Here is a 12433-nt window from a genome sequence, read left to right as displayed (position 1 = left end):
TTCATTGTTGTTCATAGGAGAAAAATTAATATCTGGGCTAAACATCGCTCAAGAAAAACTCTGCAGTGCTCACACCTCAAAAAACAAATACTGCTCGAGCTACTTGGTCCCAGCTGTCGGCCGCTTCTTGTGCAATTCTCTCGTTTATTGACTACATAGGTTGACAATGGTGTGGGACCGTAATGTTAGGAAACCAGGAGGCACTTGCGTACGTGCGGCTATGGCCCTGGTGGGTCCCCACTGTCATCCTCTCCAAGTAAAGTCATCTTCTCATCCTCATGTCCGTTGACCATGTTGACAACGCGAGACGGCGGCGCCACGACGAGCGCAACAACTCGAAGGACGACGGAGAGGGCCTCGCGGGCCCTATGGATGGTCTGATACAGCGCCCGCTGCTCATTCGGGAAGCCAGGATCATAGGGCCACATGTCTGCGATGGCATTGTCGTTCGCTTGTTCACGGTGCTCGTTGAGGAGACGAAGGTTGCAGCACAGGTCCTCCTGCGCTGGTAGCTCTTCCGCCATTAGGGCGTCGAAGTGCGGCCGCACCTGCTCTATGGTGAACACGGCATGAACCGGCTTGGACAGTGGCGCCGGCACCTGGTCGGAAGCTACGTCCATCGTCTGATTGTCGTCGCTCAGCTTGGCGAGCTAGATGGCAAGCCAGCATGTCCGGCTGCTGGACCGACCCGCTGCCAAGCATGAGTTTGACTGCCCTGGCCCACCCAAACCGCCTCCCTCGCCCGCGCGCGCTTTCCGCCCAAAACGGTCAGCGCCGCCCGCCCCGCTTCCCGATGTAGGCGATTGCTCCGCCTTCAAACGACACAAGTGTCGTCCGTCCGTCCTTCTGCCGCCCACATTAATGATATGCGGTTGCCGAGGCGACTACTCCGGCGCCACACGTCCGTCCCTCCGCCGCCCACCATTGCTATATAAACTGCTGCGCCGGCCATAGCCGCACTCATCCACATCCTTTCCCTTTCTCTTGTCCACACCACTACTGCCCACCATGGCTTCCTCGCGCTCCAGCGCTCTTCGGGACGGGCGGACGATGGACCACAAGGATATGGCAACCATAGCTGCCGACTGGCTGGCCGGCAGGCAGCCGGAGGATGACGACGTCCCAATGGAGAATATGGTAGTCGACGATCTGGCGCCAACCCCCCTCCTCTGCGCCATCCTCGCCGGTGCATTGCACCATGACCATCGGCGAGGCCCGTGCCCAATATATGGACACGGTGAGGCAGAAGCATGAGGAACGGTTCCGGGAGGCGCAGGCCGACGCCGCCTACAACCACCATCTCCTCCAGGAGCACCTGCAGGCGGAGGAGCAGATCGCCGCGGAGCGGGCGGAGCAGGAGGCGCTGCTCGACTCATACCGCTCCCCTCGCGAGGGCCGTCTCGAGCGCTGGCGGTACCGCATGCGGGTGGCGGAGGCTGCGGCCGCCTACAAAGAGGGCAATGAAGCGGGCGAGGCGCTGTTTGGCGAGACCGAGGACGAGGCAGAGGACAATGCCGGCTCCGACGAGTCCCCGCTCCGCTGGCATCGACGAGGCCCTGCTCCGCCGAGGCCCCGCGGTGCCAACAACGAGGCAAAGGACACCGCTGGCTCCGCCGAGGCCCCACCCTGCTGGCAACGAGGGGAGGATTTCCCCTGCTCCGCCGAGGCGCCGCCCGCCGGCAATGAGACAAAGGACATCGCTGGCTCCGCCGAGGCCCCGCCCCGCTGCCAACGAGGCCGTGCCACACAGAAAACAAGGAAGAGTAGAACACGGTAGGTCGCCGCCGCTCGGGTCCAAGTAAGGCCAGCGCTGCTACCCTCCGGTTGCTGGCACTGAGCTGTACATCATGGAGCAATTCTATGATTACAGGATGATTGAAGAGCACTCCGTGGTTGAGCAAGCTCATGAGATACAGTCATTTGCTAGAGAACTTGAGCACTTCAGTTGTATGCTACCGGACAAGTTTGTTGCCGAAGGTATCATCACTAAGCTTCCTCCTTCGTGGATCTCATTGGCACTCTTGATGTGGAAGAAAAGGCGAGAGCAAAGGACACACGTGGTCGAGGAATTGAGGGAGGATCTAGTGCCAATCTGGTACAGAAGAAAGACTTCCAGCCCCACAAGTTCAAGAACAAGGGCAAGTTTGATGGTAAAGCAAAGTTTGATGGGAAGAACAAGGCTGTGCCACACATGAACTTCAAGAAGAAGAATGAAAAGAAGAAAGGTGTTTGTCATGTGGGGGTCCTGATCATTGGGCTCCTAGTGGCCCTAATCGCTATGACAAGCTAGGCGGGTTAACCACTGACGGCCGGTTAGCTTCTTGGCGGCGACTTGGAGTCGGAGAGCTATTTTGGAGAAGGACGCTGCTTCTACTTAACTGCTGGTGCAGTTGGCTGACTGACACGTGGGTCCAACAGGCATCTAGGCCACATGTCAGTTACGCAACTGCACCTGCAGTTAAGTCACTGAAGCTTCTATTTGGCTCAGCCGGACACATGTGAGTAGCTTCGGTTAATTAACTATACCTCCAGCACACCCCTTTTTAGTTGAAGAATGTATGAAATGTAATGAAATCCGGCATGTTTATATGAAATCCAACCGTGTATGAATGAATTTATTTCGATTAGTTAGAATTCTTGTATCACTGGCATTGGATGAACATGCAAAACAATACGTACTAGCATTATTCCCAGGGTGATCACCTCGTTTGCAGCAGTTTCACATGTACTCCCTCCGGTCCTTTCTAGTCTGCATACAAGTTTTGTCTGCAGTCAAAGTATCTCTACTTTGACCAATCTTATAGAAAAAAGTATGCACTTTCACAATGTGCAAAGTAAAAAGGAACAGAAGGAGTACAAAGAGTTTGTGCAGCTTTTTAGCGTTCCTGTACATTGCAATCAAACACACAAGCCTGGCAATTCACAGAGAACATTCAAAACAATCGTTGATTATGCATCTCAGCGATTCACATGTCAGAGCCAATATTTACTTCACAACTAAAGAATAAAGAAAAAATGGATCAACGATGCTGACAGCAAAGGGCGTCCCATTCGAAAATATCAAATGCATGTCTTCTTGCTAAAATCAATGAGCAAAATTTGACAAGTTGTCCCATTCCGAAATATCAAATGCCTATGATTGTGGAATGGGCAGGGTTTGCCATCAGTTCGGACATTGACATGGCACCTCGTGCTAAATAAACCAGTTGTTCTTCTTGTGCAGTTCCACCAAAATCAACCAAATTCGCGTGACACCTTCGTTCTTGTGGTGGAAATGAATGATTCGATGTATTCATGAACATTTTGTGCAGTTCCCATTGAAATCAAGCTGAGCACCCCTGTTTGCACAAATACAAAAAAGTGATTAGTATAAAGCAAACTGTACTATGAATTGACAGTTTAAACAGGCACCTACATGGTCCATGTAGAGCACACTTTTAGAAAAATGGAACTCACCGAAGAGAATCCTAGAACAACATTGTACTCGCGCATCACAACAAGAAAATGGAGATTTGTCAGTCCTTCTGAGCTGAAGTTAGTGTGGTCTTGTGGGGGTAATGTAACCATCCTTCAACTGCTCCTTCTGATGAGAAGATAGACAGGGCTTCTTTATCCTGGCATAATAGGAACTAGTCACTTCACATACTCCATATTCTTCTTTAGAGGAGGATGATCCTGTTGTGCAAAGACAAGAGGACAACTAAATGCTAGCTTCCCTGTTTGCTCGAAAAAAAGGAAAGGAAATATTTAAAACAGCACAGATGAAGCACTTCTCAAGGACAATACCACTTTTTGATGACAGTATCTAAACAGTAGCACAACACCAATACAGATGACAAAGCTCAATCATATGGATGAAATCAGTGGGCGAGTACCAACCTTTGTTAGGAGGCTTATTGTGTAGAGCATACAGATGAAGCACTTCTCCGGAACCATCTGTTGCTATCTACTGTGGTGGCCATGCTTACTATATACTCCTCGATTAGTTTAATGTTTCCAACATCTTCTTGTGCAGTTCCACTAAAATATATGGTATCTTCAAAGAAGATCCCTGTTTGCACAAGTAGAGATAATTACGTATTACATTAAGAGTGGCATCAAATCAGTGGCAAAACAATTGCTCGTTCCAGCCATAGCAATAAATTAAGATGCAAAACTATATCATTACTTGTGTCATCACAGTTCCAGTGCTTCATTACAGCACCGGGAGTTGATTTTTGTTTTTCTTCCGCTTGTTCTTCCCCTTCATCACTTGGTTCAATAATAGACAAGCTTCGCCTTCAATGTAAGATTTGGCATGTCAATTAGGTTGCACAAGTATAGCACTAAACAATGACATTAATTTTCTGATGAAAGTGGCAAAATACAGGCCAACAGTTGTGAAATATCCTTATCTTACCTCAATGGGATATTACGGTGCACATACAGATTGGAAGTCTTGTCTCCATTTGTGCAGTTCACTAAAATCAAGCAACATTACCGTACAAGTAGCACAACATATGAAAGCACACTGCAGAATCATGTGAAAGAAGGCTAGTACTGACCTCTCATGACGCGGAATTCAAACAACTCACAAGAAGAAGATCTGAACCAAATTTGCCAACACAGATAGGAAGTAAGATCTCCTCTTGTGCAGTTCCACTAAGATCAAGCAATCAAGCAACGTTGTCGGTGTGACATTTTGGTTCAACTGCACAAAACACTCTTAAAACAAAAGTGTTTTGTGCACTGCAACAAAAGGTCACAATGGCAACGAGGTGAAGTAGATAACCCTGTTTACACAGAGGTGCAAAGGAAACAACTAGTGGTCAATAACGGTGGATGACACAGAAGCCAACAAAAAGAAGCATCTACCTTATCTAAATGGGAAAGAAAGCAAGACAGTAGCATTTCTCAAACGGTGGCATTGATTAATATTAACAGAGAGATTATATTAACAATAAACTTCGTTAAACATGTAATTTGCTTTTAACTGTGGCATTGCATCAATTTTCCAGCCGCATTATTAGAGGGTGTTTGTTTACAGGGACATTTTGGTGGAGGGACTAAAAAAACTCCGTGTCAGTCCCATCTAAACCAAACATGAGGGACTTTTAGGGACTAAAAGTGGGCATTTGGGACTAAAGAAAGAAGACCCTGAGGGAGAGTCTTTTTGGGACTTTTTCCAATAGTTGCCCCTGCCACGTATCGCACCTTGTCTATTAGTTCATTACTAGGGGTAACATGGTCTTTTAGCATGTCATTTAATAACCTCTAGTCCATGTTTAGTCCCTGGAACCAAGCAGGTAGGGACTAGGGAGTTTTTAACCAAACAGGGCCTTAGATTAACAACAGCTAAAGAGTTGCATGGGACAGTGGATGCACCAGCACCATGTGCATCTACCGATGTACTGGGGTGATGCACAGTCTGTTGCAACAAAGAACAAACAACCAAGGAGCATATTTGTGTTGGTCCCAGTTTTGTTATATTTAGACACCTTTCCCTATGTGAGCGCAGCAAATCTAGTCCTGCTCAAACTCTACAGCCATGTCCCCCAAAACAAAAGATCAGTTTGTTACAGATGTGCGTACTGTGTTTGTCATTGTTTTCCCTTTTCGACCAACGTAGGTGCTGGATAGCCAGTCTGTACTAGTACTTTCCCCACTTCCTTTCCCCTTTGAACCACGTCCTAGATTTATGCTATACAACTTTCCCCACTACTTTCCCCCATTCCTGTCCTCTTTGAACCACGTCTTAGATTCATGCGATACAACTTTCCCCACTACTTTCCCCCTTCCTTTCCTTTTTGAACCACGTCCTAGATTCATGCTATAAAACTTTTCCCACTACTATCCCCCATTCCTTTCCTCTTTGAACCACGTCCTAGATTCATGGTATACAAGTTTCCCCACTACTTTCCTGTTTGATCCAACACCTAGATTCGAGTGCAGAAGCGGAAAAAGCTCACACGCAGCTAGAGAAATGCATGTGGAATAAGTAAATTATACCTTAAGGTTCTTGGGGTGTGGTTCGGTGGGCGACCGGAGGCCGTTCGCCCCACACTATGTACGGCAGCGAAGAAGAAGGGGTCGGAGGCCCTCCCACGCTGCCGCTAGGTGAAAGTGAATAGCTGCACCAGTAGTGGATTCCCTCCCTTGCCGACGGCGACAGCGTTAAGCTTCCTTCCCTTCCCGGCAGACGGATCCTGCCGGCTCTATGACCAGCAGTGAGGGGAGAGAGAGAGAGGCCAACGAAGTCTTATTTAGATCTGGAGAGGGTGAGAGAGTGTGAAGAGAGCAAATACAAGCAGACCAGCAGTGAGGGGAGAGAGAGAGGCCAACGAAGTCTTGTTTAGATCTGGAGAGGGTGAGAGAGTGTGAAGAGAGCAACTACAAGCGCTGAGGCTCCAGCGTGTATATATATACTGGAGAGTGTGAAGAGTGCAAACCCTAGAAAACAAGCGCCGAGGCTGTAGCTTATACGTGATGAGGTGATTATACGGTCACTACGAGATCGTATAGCTCTGTATCCATCCATTTTGACCAGTCAAAGAATCCTCCTGGCAGGAATTATGCTCAAGTGTAGTTATCGAACCCGAGACCTCAAGTTTGATGAGCGAACAGGCTAACCAGCTACACAACCCTCCCGTTATGTTCAACGAGAGGAAGATAACCTTTTATACATTCCTGCATTCATGTGACAAGCATGCCGTGTTTTTTTTGTGTGTGTGGGAGTCATTGGGATTTAAATCATAATCGTGTCATGTGGCTTTGGTGGTAAGACTATCCATAGTGGTGCAGAAATAATGCAGCCATAGTCACCTTACCTCTCTCCACATAGTACGTTGGGTCCCACCAGTCAGAGGGTGAAACAAACAAATTAATAAGACAAATTAAAAGCGCCAGCGGTGTATCTTACCTCACACATCTCGCTACTGCTCGAGAAAATTTTCCAATTGATCCCTCTGTTCGCTCACGTACTATTCTAAGTGAATCCTTATTATAACATGCACACAATTTTGGGCACTTGTATTCGACCTAAGTCAGTGTGCCACCGTATCTCATATGACTCCCACCATCTAGGTGTAATAAGTCACGTTAGAAGGTGCAGCGGGACCAAGGTGCAAGCAGATTGGACGAGAAGGAGAAACTTGACCGGTAATTCCTCCAATCAAAGCCCTGATTTCTGTCTCTAAACGCAACAATTAATCCAAACAACTAAGAGATGCCGTTTTAGCTACCATGCAGGGCCACGTATTAACTCACATGCAAGCCGACTTTGATTTCTTGACTGATCAACGCGTAGTTGCGCTCCATGCATTGGGTTTCCGGGGAAGATAACAAGGCAGAGTAAGGAGTGTTTGGTTACATTGCTTAGGCTGGTCATAGTGGTGAGTAACTTGGACTAGTAACATGCATATGTTACTAGTCTATGTTACTACTACACGAAGTTTGCCGTTGGAAGCAAGCCGATCTGGCTCTCCTGAGCTAGCAAGGTTTTTCTAGCCCACCCAAGCTAGCTGGCCCACAACAGCTAACATATTTTAACAGTTCCAAACGCCTAACCTTGCCCGGCTATGCTATAAGTTGTTCTTGCTAAGGATCCAAACGCTCCCTAAGTAACAACGCTCGCTAGCAATGAGGCCAGGAGGGGATTGAGATGCGAAGTTAATGGACGACGCCTAAACATTTTGGGAATATCTGATTTCCGTAGGATGACTTAACACCTAGACGGAGGGAGTACTACTCCTCAGTCCAGGTTTGATGGAATATTCGTCGCCTCTTCTCTTCTGGTACGTACTCCATTTGTATCTCACTTCCTGTGGCTTCGCACTCTCACGATTTTCCTATTCTATGAACCTGTGTGTGCGTGTGCGTGTGTGTGTGTGTTTAACAGCATGTGTGTGTTAGAGAGAGCGACAGATCGACCTACTCCTACAGAGAGATGGTGTGTAGTGTACGATTTTAGCCGCGAGAGTCGGTGCATCCTCTCGTTTTCGGGCGTCCGGTAGGGACAGGCGGACAGCTGCCACGCCCGCTCCTGACCAGCCTAGCCCACCCAAAGCCCCTCCATCGCCCGCGCGCGCTTCCCGCCCGAAACGGTCAGCGCTGATAAGCGGTAGTATCGCTTGGAAGGGGCGGTTGTACCGCTTGGAAGGGAGGGGCAGTAGTACCGCTTGGAAGGGCGGTAGTACCGCTTATAAGCGGTAGTACCGCTTGGGATGGGCGGTAGTACCGCTCGTGTCGGGATTTTTCAACAGTTTTAGGCTGAAACTTGGCTGGGCAGAAGTACCGCTCGGGAGGGCTGTAGTTCCGATTATAGGCGGTAGTACCGCTTGGCGGGCGGTAGTACCGCTCGTGTCGGGATTCTTCGCAGATCGAATCGGGGCGCGATTTTGGGGCGGAAATGGATGATTTCGGAGGCAAAATTTGACGAATTTCGTGGTTGGAAGGGTGGGGATTGTTGGGGAGGGGCTAGATCCACTTGCCAAACATCAAATCCATGGACCAAAACAACCAAATCTCACAAGATCCAACAAATTGCAAGAAAAAATTTTGGGGCTTTTTTTGTGGGGATTTTCGAAATTGGACGAAAAACAACAAAATCAAGCTACCAAATGGGGGGATGGGACTCCAAGATGTGAATCAACCTAGCTCTGATACCAAGATGTTGTAGGGTGAAACCCTAGAGGGAATCTTTTCACACTTGGAGGGGGAAAAGAGGAAGAACACTCAAGAACACAAGACACAAATCACTCAAACAAACCCAAATATCACATCCACTAGAGTAGCATACAGGAGATCTACAAGATTGCAGGATCAATCCAAGGAAACAAGCACAAAGGTAAAGTTCTTCCCACTCCTAGAGGAGGTGAGGTCTTGATGATGATCTACTCCCTTGGGAGGTCTTGCAATCCACAAGGATTCTTCCCAAAGAGGGGTCTTGATCTCCAAGAGGAGGAGGATACAAGGAGCAAAGCTCTCTTTGGTGTTCTAAAATACTTTGCTAACCATAGAAAGGAGGTGGAGGTGGTCTATTTATAGTCTAAGCCACGAAGGGGTAAGTGGGAGAGGGATACAAGGCCAAAGGCCCGCGGCTGCGCATAGGCCGAGCGGTAGTACCGCTTGTAAGCGGTAGTGCCGCTTGGACTGGGCGGTAGTACCGGGCCCGGGTCGCTCGAGCACAGGAATTTGTCGGGTTGAGCGGCAGTAGAGCGGATGTTCGGCGGTAGTACCGCTTGGATGGTCTTAGCGGTAGTACCGTTTGTAGGCCGTAGTACCGCTTGTTCCAGGTCTTCTTCCTCCTTCTCATTCTCCTCTCCTCTCCCTTGCTCCATGGATGCTCGAGTCTCCGTCTTATCCTTCTCACGATCAACTTCCTCATACCTAAGAATGAACAATGTTTCCGATTGAGGTAGAATCCAATTCTCACGGGAATCCAAACGAGACTCAAATAGGAAAGAGTTCACCTCGTTCTCGATGTTGCGTGCACATGCTCTTGTCATTGGCCCTCTTGGTGCTTGCGGTGGTGATGGAGTGTCGGTGCAGGTAGTTGAGGGGTGCTCCGCATCATCTCCCCCCCTCCTTGGGAGAGATCCGTCCACGGATCGTGCTCTTCATCACCATGGTACTTGGCCAAGTCTTTGACGTTGAAGATGTCACTTACGTTGTACTTGTCACGTGGGATGTCGACCTTGTAGGCATAGTCATTGTAGCGTGCTAGCACCTTGAATGGTCTGTCGGCTCTTGGGAGTAGCTTGGACTTGCGTTCCTTGGGGAAGCGGTCCTTGCGGAGATGTATCCATACTGGATCAGCCGGTTGGAACACCATCGGTGACTTGTTGAGGTTGAGCTTGGAGGCGAGTCGTTGTACTTGGCGCTCGATCGTGGAACGTGTTTCGTCATGCATCTTTGAGGGAGTCCTGGACTAAGGGGTCCTCAAGCGTCTGGCCTGCTATCTATGGGCCGGACTGATGGGTTGTGAAGGCATGAAGACCGAAGACCATACTCGTGTCCGGATTGGACTTTCCTTGGGGTGGAAGGCAAGCTAGGCGACCAGCTGTGAAGATTCCTTCTTATGTAATCGACCCGATGTAACCCTAGATCTCTCTGGTGTCTATATAAACCGGAGAGCATAGTCCGGATAGGAGGCATTCATTACCATATACACATAGGCTAGACTTCTAGGGTTTAGCCATTACGATCTCGTGGTAGATCAACTCTTGTAACACTCATATTCATCAAGATCAATCAAGCAGGAAGTAGGGTATTACCTCCACAGAGAGGGCCCAAACTTGGGTAAACATCGTGTCTCCCGTCTCCTGTTACCATCGATCCTAGATGCACAGTTCGGGACCCCCTACCCGAGATCCGCCGGTTTTGACACCGACATTGGTGCTTTCATTGAGAGTTCCACTGTGCCGTCGTCAAAAGGTTTGATGGCCCCTTCAATCGTCGATGATGACGCTGTCCAGGGAGAAACCTTTCTCCCCAGACAGATCTTCGTGTTCGGCGGCTTCGTACTGCGGGCCAACTCGCTTGGCCATCTGGAGCAGATCGACAGCTACGCCCCTGGCCATCAGGTTAGATTCGGAAGCTTGAACTATGTTGCGAACATCCGTGGAGACTTGATCTTCGACGGATTCGAGACCGCGGCAATCGCTCCCCGCTGCCCCGATGGACATGGCTTAAACCTGTCATCAGGCCGCATCCAGGAGAGAGCTCCTGCAGCAACTCTGCCCTTAGATCCGGAGCTGATCAAGTCCCCCGAAGATGGGAAGCTTAACCCCATCGCGGAGGCTACCGATTCTGCGGTGTTGGAGCCGCTCACAGATTCCACTGCGTACGACATCTGCATCAATGGAACCCCGGACTCTTCTCCGGTGTCGAGTTCCGAACCCTGCGAGCCCGCGGATACCGAACTCGATCGGTTATCGATCTTCAAGTTCAGCGCCGCAGATGTCTTCCAACACTCGCCCATGGGCGACCTACTAAACTCATTAAAAACCTATCCCTGGCAGATGGCTCGTCGCCGAACTATGTTCGGTTCGAACTTACGGCGGATGATGGAGAATTTTGCTTCCCACCCGCCACCCACTTTATAGCCACTATCGAAGACCCAACCAACACGCCTGACCCCCGCTCCGAAGACATCGCTGGTATGGACGACGATGAGGGGCAGGGCCAGAGCTCGCTACCCGCTAGACACGGGATGACCACTTCCTGGTATGATGTGTGTATGATAGACACACCCGATCATGAGAAGGATCCAGTTGAGAATAAACCTTCTGGTACACAGTCCGAACACCGGCGCCCACGGCGCCGCTCCAAGCCACATCGCCCAAGAGAAAACTCTCCGGACAATGAAGACCCTGTTGAGGTAGAATTCGAACAGGAGGAACAGGAAAGCGAGCAAGACAGCCCTGATGAACAGGCCACATATGGAGACTCGGAGGACAGCAATTATCTCCCACCCTCCAAGGAAGAGGAGATCCTCGGCAGCGAGGATTTTTTCGTGCCTAAGGAACCTCTCGAGCAGGAGCGTTTTAAACGCCGGCTTATAGCCACTACAAGGAGCTTAAGGAAGAAGCAGCTGCAACTTCAAGCAAGCCAAGATTTTCTCAATGATAGATGGACCGAGGTCCTAGCCGCCGAAGAATACGGCCTTAGTAGCCTAGACAAAAGCCACCCAAAGGGTAGGTGGCTCCCTCAATACGATGGCAGGGCGCTGGAGCCCACACCACCATCGAACAATGCGGCGGGCCGGCCACAGTTCGGTCCAGACAAAGCAGCAGCCCAAACAGAGCAACATACCAACCCATCCGGCCGTCAAATCAAGAGCAAAACAGCTCGAGGGAACACTCGCGACATCAACCAAGACCCGGAGGATAGAGCAGGGCGCACAAGATCGATGTACAGATGAAGGAGATACACCCCGACCGACTATGATGGTCACCCATTCGGACACTACAGAGCCGACCACGCCCTGTCCGAACTCCGTAAGCGGAGTCCGTCGGAGGTGCTTCATGGTGTGGCCCAACATAGAGGAGCCGCACACCCTCTCTGCTTCACCGACGAGGTAATGGAGCACGAATTCCCAGACGGGTTCAAACCCATTAACATCGAATCATACGATGGAACAACAGATCTCACGGTATGGATTGAGGATTACCTCCTCCATATTCACATGGCTCGCGGAGACGACCTTCATGCCATTAAATACATACCTCTCAAGCTTAAGGGGCCACCTCGCTACTGGCTAAACAGTTTACCAGAAAATTCTATTGGTAGCTGGGAAGACTTGGAAGATGCCTTTCGAGACAACTTCCAAGGAATATATGTACAGCCTCTAGATGCCGATGACTTAAATCATATTTTCCAGAAGCCCGGCGAGTCAGTCAGGGAGCTCTAGACTAGGTTCTTAGACAAAAAGAACCAAATTGGCGACTGTCTG

This window comes from Triticum aestivum, chromosome 2D (genome assembly GCF_018294505.1).
Source record: "Triticum aestivum cultivar Chinese Spring chromosome 2D, IWGSC CS RefSeq v2.1, whole genome shotgun sequence".
Lineage (NCBI taxonomy): Eukaryota > Viridiplantae > Streptophyta > Magnoliopsida > Poales > Poaceae > Triticum > Triticum aestivum.
The sequence above is the reverse complement of the archived record's forward strand: the minus strand, read 5'-3'. Positions refer to the sequence as shown.